The sequence below is a fragment of the Pleurodeles waltl genome, chromosome 11 (assembly GCF_031143425.1).
Source record: "Pleurodeles waltl isolate 20211129_DDA chromosome 11, aPleWal1.hap1.20221129, whole genome shotgun sequence".
In the NCBI taxonomy this organism is placed as follows: domain Eukaryota; kingdom Metazoa; phylum Chordata; class Amphibia; order Caudata; family Salamandridae; genus Pleurodeles; species Pleurodeles waltl.
This window is the reverse complement of record NC_090450.1, coordinates 137814528-137826964: the sequence shown is the minus strand read 5'-3', so window position 1 is coordinate 137826964 and position 12437 is coordinate 137814528. Positions and strand designations below refer to the sequence as shown.

General features: G+C 44.4%; 1 protein-coding gene across 5 annotated transcripts in view; it reads right to left on the bottom strand.

The window, feature by feature from the left end:
• VEPH1 (ventricular zone expressed PH domain containing 1) overlaps window positions 1-12437 on the bottom strand; it is a 1200547-nt gene that overhangs the window by 1107752 nt on the left and 80358 nt on the right. The gene's annotated exons all lie outside the window — the stretch shown is intronic.

Below are 12437 nucleotides of genomic sequence, written 5' to 3'. Positions count from 1 at the left end.
AAATCTAGGCTTACTTATTGGTCAATATTCTTTTCAAAATGTTGTCGTTGATATTAAGGCCCATATTTATACTTTTTGATGCAAACCAGCGCCGGCGCTGGTTTGTGTCAAAACCGTTACCGCCGGCTAACGCCATCCCTACGCACCATGCGGGTGCCTTATTTAAGGAATGACGTTCGCCGGCGCTGCGGACTGGTCAGAGTAAAAAAAAATGACTCAAACCAGGCAGCACCGGCGTAGGGCAAAATAGGGGTTCTGCGTCAAAAAATGGTGCAAGTCAGGTTTGAGGCAAAAATCATGGCTCAAACCGGATTTGCGCCATTTTTTGATGCACAACCCCCATTGAAATGACTCCTGTCTTAGCAAAGACAGGAGTCATGCCCCCTTGCCCAATGGCCATGCCAAGGGGACTTCTGTCCCCTGGGCATGGTCATTGGGCACAGTGGCATGTAGGGGGGCCCAAATTAGGCCCCCCATGCCACTTAAAAAAAATATATATACTTACCTCAACTTACCTGTACTTACCTGGGATGGGTCCCCCCATCCATGGGTGTCCTCCAGGGGTGGGCGAGGGTGGCAGGGGGTGTCCCTGGGGGCAGGGAAGGGCACCTCTGGACTCCTTCCATGGTCATAGACCATGGAAGTGTGCCCACAGGTCCCTTAACGCCTACCCTCACACAGGCGTTAAAAAACAACACACATCAGGCTGTGCGCTATTTTTTAAGGCCCGCCCCCTCCTATGCGTCAAAATGACGCAGGAGTATAAATAAGGCGCACAGGCCTTAAAGTCATTTTTTTGGCGGGAACGCCTACCTTGCATATCATTAACGCAAGGCAGTTTCCCGCATCCAAAATGACGCACACGGAGGAATTTTGACGTCCGCGGGCGTCAAAGTTTAAATATGGTGCAAGGTTAGCGCCGAATGTGCGTCAACATTTTTGACGCACATTCGGTGCAAAAAGATCATAAATTTGCCTCCTAGTGCCCTCAATATTCTGACTTCAATATTTCCTCTGCACACTTCTAAGGATCAGTGTCAAGCCACCAGACATGTATTTATATTTAGGAATGTCAGGTGATACTTCATGGACTGCAACAATTTACAAAACGAATACATATATGTTGAGCATTTGCAACTTGTCTTATCAGAACATTTCCCAATAAAATAATGTTGACATCAGTGCCCAAAGGAACCAATAATTGAAGCCTTGTTTTTCCAAACGTGTATTTAACTTTTGAGGGAAACTGCCATATAAAAATTTCAAGAAAGCTTTAGTTCAGCAAGGCACACTGTTATACATTCAGACAGTTTACAAAAGAGGTAGCCAGGTTCCCTAGGACAATAAGTAGGTGTGTGTATAGTTCGCTAAGCATGCTTAACTTGCTAGTCACATTTTGCATATGAGTATCACATGAAGTTGGTCTAATTTGCTATGCCTACACATATCTACTACTTAGTGTAGGATATATTTTGGCTAGACAACCTGCAGTATCTTGTAATCACTGTGCATGTAGGAGAGTTAAACCATGGCAGTGCTGGGATGCAATGAATGATGGGTGGAACTGGGATCATGGCTGGTTGGCAATCAGAATGGGTTGCTGGGAATGACAAGCAGGCACCAACACACCTCTAGTTTGGGCTTTTGGGTCAGGGAACTGGGTCCCCCACTAAGGTCTAGCGGTTTCATTACAACTGCCTGACACTTTGAGTAGATCTTGTAACTGAAAAATAATTACACGAAGATGCGAGCTGTGTAGCTACAACATTTTGCACACTCTTAACAGTTAATATTCAGCCAGAAGCCTGAAAAATATGAATACACAAAATACATTTATAGAATTTTCAAAAAAGTATAGGTACTTTAGAGCATGAGTTACAGTTACTGAATTTCAATGGTTTTGTTACTTTAAAACTTGATGTTTTAACTGACATTCTCACCTATAACGTACTATTAAACCTGACAGCCATAGGATGGTCTTCCCACAAACATTTCATCTGCCTTGCCTCTCTTTTGCTGATCTGTTTCTGTTGGCCCTAGGGCTTTCGGCACTTTACTATTGCTAACCAATGCTAAAGTGCTTGTGCTCACTCCCCTAAAATATTGTAATATTGATGTATACACAATTGCCATAGTTAATTTACTTATAAGTCCCTATTAAAGTATACTATATGTGCTCAAGACCTGTACATTAAATGCTACTATTGGGCCTGCAGCACTGATTGGGACACCCACCTAACTAACCCTTCAAACATGTCTCAGGCCTGCCACTGCAGATCCTGTAGGTGCAGTTTCACTGCCATGTCGGCTTGGCTCGTAAAGCCCCTTGCCAAGCCTTAAACTTCTCTTTTATTACACACAAGACACACCTAAAGAAGGCCCTTGGTAGCCCATAAGGCACGGTGTGATGTGAGTAAAAGGCAGGACATGTACAATTTAGTTTTACATGTCCTAGTAGTGAAAACCTCCCAAATTCATGTTCACTACTGTGAGGCCTACCCCTCATATAAGATAACATTAGGGATTCCTTAATACATTTATTGAGTGTCATTGTTGATGGATAAGGAGTAGTACTGTCATGTTTGGTACCTATGGACCTGTAATAATAAATCCTATTTAATGGTAAAGTTCGAGTTATGAATATAACTTTAAAACTGTCACTTTTAGGATGTTGACATTTTTCTGCTCTTAAACCCTGTCTGTCTGTTGTCTGCCTCTAATACACACCTGCGTTGGGTGACAACTGGGCTTTGTGCATCCCTCTAGCCAGTCACACACAAAGGGAACAGAGGTGTGACTGATGGGCCATTCCCATCCTGATGTGCCATCACCAGGTTGATGGGCCATGCTAGGCAGGATGGGATGGAGAAGCTGATAGTTACACCTGAGTACTGCTGTGCCTGTCACCACACACAGAGCTGCAAACACCCCTGTAGTGTGTCTGGAGACAGGGCAGGAAAAGGAGAACCTGTGTGCACTTCAAAGCCCTCTTTGAAGTCACCCCCACTTATAGGCACCACTGGATATAAGAACAGGATTTCTGATCCTACAAAATCAGTACACTTCTGGACCTGTGGACACTCTGCCGGAAGAAGGACTGCTGTGCTGCTACAAAAATTGCTACTCTGCTGGGCTACTGACCTGGGAGGACTGCTTTTATGCCTGAGTTGACCTGCTGCCTACTGCCTTACTAGCCTGAGTGAGAAGGACTGGGCCCCCATCATCTCGAGAACTAAAGTGACTCCAAGGACTTGCTGGCATGCCTCCTGTTCTGTAGTTTCAGGGACATCAAAAAACTGATTGCATCACTACCACCCAACTACATCCTCTGAACTCTGCCAACTGTGAAACCTGCCCTGCCAAGTGATGCCAATCCAGCCCTGGGCCCTTGAAAGTGGGTTTCCTGGCTGTCTCTACCTAAAATCCACTCATCGCCGGGACTGTGTTAGTCAGAACTGCCACATCTTCCTTTGATGCTGACACATTGCTTCAAGGACCTTGCATTGGCAGCCGTGCAGCTTGATGATGATGCATCACCTACCTCTCAGGGGTTCGCTGATGACGCATCTCCGATTGCGTGGCTCCAAACCGACTCATCACCTATAGTGCCAGCCTCTATAATGAGGCATCAATATTGCTGCTCGTCACACCATACCTTACATCACTCCTCGATGGATCCCCGAACCAAGGTACTGTTTACAGCGGGCTTTGCATGGCTTCTGTATCCAAGCCGAGCTCAGTCACGGTTGGCCTGAACTTCCAGATATAACCCGGTGAGGCACGTCAAATGGCCCCATTGGCACTTCTGTTTCATACACTATATTTGCAGATATTCTTTAAAAATTCATATCTCAATTTCTACTTATTGGATTCTTGTTTTTTTGGCCTTGTCTTGCTCACTTAATTAAGATCTATTTTCATTGTTTTAGATTCTTATGAGTTGCACACTTACTTTACACATTGTCTCTTAAGTTAAGCCTGCCTGCTCTGTGCCAATTTACCAGGGTTACAGGCTAATTTAGGATGTGTATCTGACTTACCCTGACAAGATCGTGGTTCCTACTTGGAGAGGGTGCATGCCCCTGCCAAGTAGAGACTCAAATTCGAACAAGTCCCTTTAATCTCTGTTTTGTTTAGTGAATTTCTATGTTTTTTTGTTTTTTTTACAAAAACTAAGATGTTGATCCCCCTGTGCGGCATGGGGTTAGCCTCAGGCCAGGCCCTATGCACAAACCTCCACTTATGCCTGTTCTTCTGCTGCAAATGGCCTTCAGTCGTAAATAATGTGAGGATGTGCCAGGGCTTAAACTGTGTCCAGGCCCAGCCCACAACCCCTCATACATGCCCTACCCACCCACCACACAGTCTTTGGGTGTGTGTAGTCTGCCAAGGCTTGCACCCAAACCCTTGCTGGCACCCAACCCCCCCCACTGCACACAGCCCCCACCACTGCGCAAACCTATTGACTTTGTTAAAAATTCATGAATAATTATAATTAAATGCATATTTCATACATTCATATATTACAATGCTTATTAAAAGTGATTGACATAAAAAAGATTAATAATGCTTTATAAAAAATGTCTTTCTTTTAACCTTTTTCAGGCCTCAAAATGTGACCATAAAAACAACGTAAAGGGCCCAGTACTTCAGCTGAATATCACAAAGCACAAGTGTGAAGTGCTTTAAAAAAATAAGATCAGCTGTCCTGGGGCCATGCGTTTAAAGACCCAGGAGACTTAAGCCCTGATTTATACTTTTTGACGCAAACCTGCGTTAGCGCAGGTTTGCGTCAAAATGTTTACTGCCGGCTAGCACCATTCCTGGACGCCAGCCGGGCGTCATATTTAGGAAATTATGCTTGCCGGCGGTAAGGCCCGGTTAGCGTAAAAATAAATTGCGCTAACCTGTGGGGGAGGAGTAGGGGGGAGGTGTAGGGGAAACAGGAGGTTGTGCGTCAAAGAATGGCGCTAGTCAGGTTAGAATAAAAAAAATGACTCTAACCTGACTAGCGTCATTTTTTTGATGCACAACCCCCATAGACATGACTCCTGTCTTAGTAAAGCCAGGAGTCATGCAACCCTGCCCAATGGCCATGCCCAGGGGACTTATGTCCCCTGGGCATGGCCACTGGACACAATGCCATGTAGGGGGGGCAAGTTAGGCCCCACTATGGCACTTAAAAAAAAAAAAGTGTTAAACTTACCTGGACTTACCTGGGATGGGCCTCCCCATTCTTAGGTGTCCTCCAGGTGTGGGTAGGGATGGCTGAGGGTGTCCCTGGGGGCAGGGAATGGCACATGTGGATTGCTTCCATGGGCTCCGACCATGGAAATGAGCCCACAGGTCCCCTAGCGCCTGCCATGACCGAGGTGTTAAATAATGGTGCTAAACAGGCTTAGCGCCATTATTTAAGGCCCACCTCCTCCCGTGTGTGATTTTTGCACGGGAGGATAAATAAGGCGCTAAGGCCTTAGAGTCCTTTTTTGCCCGGGAACACCTACCTTGCATCTCATTGACGCAAGATAGGTTTTCACAGTAAAAAAATGAAGTTAACTCCAATATTTTTACACTAGTCGTGTCTAGCATCAAAATATAAATATGGAGTTAAGTTTGCGCCGGATTTGCGTTAAAAGAAATGATGCAAATCCAGCGCAAACAGAGTATAAATTTGCCCCTAAGGTTTTTTTTTATGTTGCTGGGGTGCTGCTACACTCTCTGCAGCCCCCACTGTGAAAAACGAATGCTTGGCGGTGCCCCTGACTGTTCAAGGGGCACCACTAGGATCCAAAAAAAATCACCAAAAATTGCTTTCAGTGTATTATGATGCACTCCATTTCGCGCATTTATTATTCTTTATTCTTTTTTAACTTTTCCTCTATTTTCTATGTGTCCCGGTACCCACCCAGGACACTTGCAACTTTAAACTTTTGTTGCGGCATACTTTTGGAGCCCCCATTGCCCTGCCAGCTCCCTGCAAGTTGCCACGTTGAGTGGGGCTTTGTAAGAGCATACCACAGGAATTTTTTACTTTCAGGTTGCCCTGAAGCACACCGAGGTCCCCATACCATTTTTGACAGTGGGGCTTCCGTAGGAGCTGGCAACACTTTATTTAGTTTTTTTTAATCTCAGGGTGCTCCTGTATGTAATTGTATTATCTAGTGGCAGTCGCAACTAGGTAGTTACAGTTAGGACCATGTTTCCATAGAAAAAAGCATTTTTTGACTTGCTTATATCTTTGGCACCGTTTGATGAATCTTCACAAAAACTTTCCCAAAAAAGTGTTGCAGTGACTCTTGTTGCACACAGAAAGTTTCGGGGTGATCCGTCAAGTGAGGGCAGGGAAAAAGGGGTGGAGAAAAAAGTTGCGTTACCAATGTTAATTCTCATAGGACCTTTAGACACGTCTAAAGTCAGAACCAATAGACGGAATTACACCAAATTTAGCAGAAAGCTAGCTTTTGGTAAGCAGATCACACTTTTGCTTATTTAATGTAAATCAGTTCAGTAGTTTTTGAGATATGAAAAGGAAAATACATTTGTATATCTCTGGCCGTGCTGACTTTGTGAATATTTTGCAAATAATTCCTGAAATTCGTGAATTTTTCACAAAGATGTGTGCAAAAAGATGCATTGCAATTGGCTGACCGCAACGTGACTAGAAAGTTGTGGTCACCATTTTATTTCATGGGACACGGTCCCCCGGAAGTGAAATTCCAAATTCAAAGTGGCATAAGGGGTTACGGTGAAGTTATCCTGACTCCAGTGGTGTGATATAGGTGTGTTTTAGGGGTTCAAAATAATTTTGCCCCACCATGCGTCATATTCGCAAAAAGTCACGGATTTTCATGAATTATTCATGAATATGGAAAAATTTGAAAGAGAAACCACAGACTCATTCATACACTAATGCATTCTCTCATATATGCACTCATAGACACATGCGCCCACTCACACACCCACTGAGACACTCATGCACCCACTCACACCCACTCAGACTCACACACCCACTTTCAGACCCACTCAAACACTCAAACACCAACTCACAGATTCAATGACAGAGATAGGCCCTGTGGCCAACCTGCGCTGGCTACAGCCACAGGACATGTGTGGCACGAGGTTGGGTGGTTATAAGTGCTTAGCTGCGAGGCCTAGCCGAAGGACGTGCATGGCGGGGGTTGAAATAATGTATATTAATCAAAATTGCTTTACGTTAAAAAAACATGGAAATTCACTAAAAAAACAAAGAAATTCAGCAGTTAAAGTTAGAGTTCTTTTAAGTAACTATAACTCACACCCTAAGGTAACTATAACTTGCACCTTCACCATGCACAGCTAATTACTCCACATATTATATCACTGTTGAGATCTTGTAGGCATCTTTGATATGATCACTGCAACATTTGCAATAAAATTATTGATAAGAAAACTGTGCATGGCAAGGGTACGAGTTATAGTTACCTTAGGGCGCGAGTTATGGTTACTTAAAAAACTCTAACTATAACTGCTGAATTTCTATGGTTTTGTATGAGTAAATTCAGAACCTAATCGTAACGTTCCTTTAACCGTTGTTTTTTTCAGTAAATATTAGATAGATAGATAGATAGATAGATAGATAGATAGATAGATAGATAGATGGATAGATGGATAGATAGATAGATTCCCGTATGGCCCTATGGGTTAAGGAGGTCAATCAATCAAGTAATATTTGTAAAGCGCTGCTACTCACCTGTGAGGGTCTCAAGGAGTTGGAGGTGAGGGGAGGGGCCTCATCTGAAGAGGCACGTCTTGAGTTTCTTCCTGAAGATGGTGAGCGATGGGCTTTGTCTGAGGTGCAGGGGGAGGTTGTTCCAGCTTTTTGCTGCAGTGTTAGAGAAATATTGTCTTCCGGGGGTGGTTGTGCGGATGCGAGGGATGGTGGCCAGGGCCATCTGGGCACAGTGGAGGGATCTGGTGTGGGTGTGAAAGAAGACACAGTATTTCAGGTAGGCTGGTCCTACGTCATGTATGGCCTTGTACGTGTGGGTGAGAAGCTTGAAGGTAATTCGCTCAGGTGTTGGGAAAAGTGTTCTCTGCGAGGGAGGTCCAGAATGAGTCTGGCGGCACTGTTCTGGATGAGTTTAAGTTTTTTGATGTTCCTAGTTGAGGTGCCGGCGTAGAGGGAGTTGCCCTAGGCAAGTTTGCTTGCGACTAAGGCGTGGTGACTGTCCTGCGACAGTCTGCTGAGATTCATCTGAGGATCTTCCAAAGTTTGCGGAGTGTGTGCCAACAGAAAGAGGTGACAGAGTTTACCTGGTGGTTCATGGATGGGGAGGAGTTGAGGATGAGTCCTAAATTGCTGGCATGCTCAGTCAGTGCACGGGGGGGAGCTGAGGGATGTGGGCCACCAGGAGTCGTCCTAAGCTGAGGTGGCGTTTCCACAGATTATGAGCTCAGTCTTGCCTGAGATGAGCTTGAGACAGCCTTCTCTCATCCAGATGCTGACGGCTTCCATTCCTGAGTGGAAGTTTCTTTTGGCCGTGTCCGGGTCTTCGGTGAGGGAAATGATGAGTTGAATGTCATCGGCATATGGCACGATGTTCATACCGTGGCTTCTGACGATGGCAGCAAGAGGGGCCATGTATACATTGAACAGTGTGGGACTCAGTGGGGATCCTTGGGGGATTCCGCAGTTGACTCCTGTGGGTCTGGAAGTGTAGGGAAGGAGTCTGACCCTCTGCGTCCTCCTGGAGAGGAAGGAGTGGATCCATTCCAGGGTTCTTCCACAGATTCCTATGACGTGGAGTCTGGTGCGCTGAGTGCTGTGGGACACCGTGTCAAATGCTTCTGAGAAGTCGAGGAGTATGAATGCTGTGGTGTGGCCACGGTCTAGGAGTAATTGGATGTCGTTGGTGGCTGCCAGGAGGGCTGTCTCCGTGCTGTGGTTGCTGCAGAAGCCAGACTGTGAGCTGTCCAGGGAGTTGTTGGCCTCAATGAAATTCCGTAGTTGTGTGTTGCTTGCTTTCTCCAGTACTTTGAAAGGGTAGGGTAGCAGTGAGATTGGCTGGAAATTCTTTAGCTCTGATGGGTCGGCAGAAGGTTTCTACATTAAAGGGTGTATTTCCACGTGTTTCCAGTCCTCGGGGAAGATGCCCCTGTTGATGGAGCAGTTGATTGTGTTACGGAGCTCGGGGCGATGGATGCGCTGGCTCTGATGTATGCGTGGTGCGGGCAAGGGTCTGAGGGGGCTCCGGAGTTTTGCTGTTCATGATGTTGACTGTCTCCTCCGTGTTAAGTGTGGACCAGTTGTGGATGTCTGGGTGGGTTCTGGGGGGTGGGTTGCTCACAGATTCCAGTGCCAGGATTTTCCAGGAGGAAACTGTTGTAGATCTCCTGGATCTAGTGGTGGAAAAAGGAGGCAAGTTTGTCACAGAGGTCCTGTGACGGGGAAGCTGGTGGCTTTGCAAGGGGGATCGGTGCACACTTTGATGACTGAGAAGAGTTCCTTAGAGTTGTGTGCAGACGAGTCCAAGAATGCGTCCTTTCTTGCGTTCTTGATTTTTCATTGGTGGGTGGCGGTTGCGGCTCTGAATGAGGCGAGGTCTTCGCTGGTTTGGCTATTCCTCCATTTTTTCTTTAAACATCCACGGGTACGCTTAAATTCTTGGAGTTAAGTGGTGACCCAGCTGGCTTTCTTAGGCACGCATTTGGCCGATGTTAGCTGGAGAGGGGCTAGAGTGTCAGCGCATTCGGTGATCCACACGCTGAGATTGCGCACTGCTGTGTTGGCGTTGTTGAAGGGAAGAGGGAGGAATTTGGCGAGCGATGAGGTGAGGTGTCCACTCTGCCCCTTTATGTGGCCACTGACTTTTTTGCAATACCCAGAGAACTAGTACCCGAGACCTGTAATTGCTGCCACAACATATTCTCTAATTTTAAGCCAGCCAATCAGGATTTGTTGTCCACTTTGAATAGGCCAATCAGAGCATATTTGACACCAATGAACCTGAAAATCTGTTTTACAAGCATTAACCCCTTCATACCCACCGGAGTCCATTTTTAAATGCTAATTTCTCAAATGCAGCTGAAGGCATTTACACCAAGTCACAAAAAGCATGCTTTGTGAGTTCTTTCCCTCTCACAACCCCTCACACAATGCAGTGCAGCAACTTTAGTTCCCGAGCTGCACTGTGTGGTGACACATTGTTTGAAGTGGCCTTCTATTGGCCCAAGCAAAATATAATATTACCTTTTCTTGCTTTCTTATAAAAGTAGGACAGAGATGAATGGGTAAGTATTTAAATGAGTATAACAGCTTAGAAAGCATTATCATTTAATATCATTAGAACTACTTAAAAGTATATTAGGAACCCATTTCTACTTCCTCAGTATACAAGACATTTCACCAATGATTAGCTTGCAATTGGCACCATAGTGTAAATGTAATCCCTAAATATTTAATATTCTGAATGGTATAAATGTGAGTGTTGGGAACGCCTATACAGATGCATTTGGTTTTATTGACACTAACTTATAGCCAGAGACACTACCAAATTCAAGCTCCTACCCAGCAAATAATATCTTTATGAGGTTTTCAGTGGTCAGTGGAATGTCATCTGCATACGCCATTAGTTTAATTACATGTTTGGGTAGTCTAATAGGTTCAATAACTGGGTTCTTAATGATTATTTGTAAAAGACTTTTAATGTGTAGAGTAAATAAGCAAGGAGAGATAGTGCATCCCTGGCGGGTGTCCTGTGTTACTGATAAATTACTCGACTTATACCCACTAATTCTGATTCTTGCTTGGGTATGTCAGTAGATTTGTTTGATTCCCCTAATTACTATGCTGAAAAACGAATTTGTTGCATGAGTCCCCATAAGACCAGCTATTCCCACCTCTCGAATGTCTTCTCGGAAAAAAAGGCCTATAATGGCTAAAGGTTGTGCTATAGATTCGGCCGAATTGATAAGTCTTGTGAGTAAATTAGTATGTACTGTGGTATCTCAACCTGGTACAAGTCTGTGGTGCGAAGAGGATATTAAAATAATTAAATTACTATTCAGCCCTGTTGCAGTTAGTGAAGTGAAAATGTTATGATAGCCACAATTAGAGAGATCGGACATTAAGGGCCACATGTACGAAATGCATTTTGGGATGTACAAGGCCCAAACTGCGATTCGGTAACTTGTTAGCGCATCGCAATTTGAGTTTTGCGATTCGGTATTAGTAAGGGGCGTGTTCAGGGAGTCCCTTCCTAATACTGAATCTAAATCATATGTATGATTGTTTTGTGACCGTGAATGCGATCGCAAAACAATTGCAGTTAGCACCAATTTCAAATTGGTGCTAACCCACCCGCAAAGGGGAAGGGGTCCCCAAAAGACCCCTTCCCCTTTGTGAATGCATGCGAAAACCTTTTTGAAGAGCAGGAAGTGGTCCCACGGACCACTGCCTACTCTCCAAAAATGGAACTGAAATGTTTCATTTTCTTTCTTTTTAAATGCAGCCTGTTTTCCTTTAAGGAAAACGGGCTGCGTTTTAAAAAAAAACGATTGGTTTATTTAAAAGCAATCACGGACATTATGGTCTGCTAACACCAGAAGGCCACCATCCCTGTGATTTTTGAGATTCCCGGTGAGTAGCAAAATGCTACCTACCTCTTAATATTAATGAGGTAGGTCTATTTGCGACCCACCGGGAATCACTAAGGAAACTCAATGGAGTTTCTTACATTTGGAATTGCGATTTTCTAACTGCGATTTGCACAGTATCGCAATTAGGAAATCGCAAATATTTGTACATGTGGCCCTTAAATGCAGATTAATCTGCATGTGAATTCATTCCATAGTTTTGTTGGAGATAACCCTTTAAGGAGTCATTGTGTTTGGGCAGCAAGTGAAGTACCAATTTTATCTTGGTGCTCAAAGTGTAAATGCTTATAACTCCGGGCTTCCCTGGTACGTTTTACGTTGGATATAGTTATAATTTGTGCATACATTTTTAGAATCGCTTGCCAGATAGTTGTTTTTAAGTTTGCAGCGTCTAGACCTATAATAAGGTTAGTGTTAGATCTAGCAACCCTAGGGTGGTTTTCCCCAAACATTTTTTATTTTTGCTGAATTCGTTTATGCTGGCCTTAGGACTCTGTCCACTTTACCACTGCTAACCAGTACTGAAGTGCTTGTGCTCACTACCTAAAATATGGTAAAATTGGCATACACCTGATTGGCATATTTAATTTACTTATTAGCACCAATCAAGTGGTATACCATATACCCAGGGCTGGTTAAGCAAATGCTAATAGTGGGCCTACAGCACTTATTGTGCCATCCAGATAAGTATCCTTTAAAATACATCTCAGGCCTGCCTTTGCAAACTGCTAGCAGTTTTAAACTGTCAACTCAACTTGGCAAATTAACCCACTTGGCAAGCCTTAAAATCACATTCTATTACA